Consider the following 232-nt stretch of genomic DNA (forward strand, 5'->3'; position numbering starts at 1 on the left):
TTTTAATCCAATTTGTAAAGGTGAAAATTCAAGAATCAAGACGTATGGTTCCCTACTGTAATAGATCACTAATCAGTCTAACCATCAATGCTGATGCGAAGGACTGGTGGAGAGAGTAAACATTCTACTTCTTTGACACTTGGTTCGCACTTTATGAATTTTATATTTACCAGAGACGTGAGAATTAAGCATAAGCCCGCCGATTGGCAAGAGTGAGGAAATTCGATTGAAT

Source organism: Theobroma umbraticum, unplaced genomic scaffold, assembly GCF_002168275.2.
Source record: "Theobroma umbraticum cultivar Fairchild unplaced genomic scaffold, ASM216827v3 scaffold_51.0, whole genome shotgun sequence".
Taxonomy (NCBI): domain Eukaryota; kingdom Viridiplantae; phylum Streptophyta; class Magnoliopsida; order Malvales; family Malvaceae; genus Theobroma; species Theobroma umbraticum.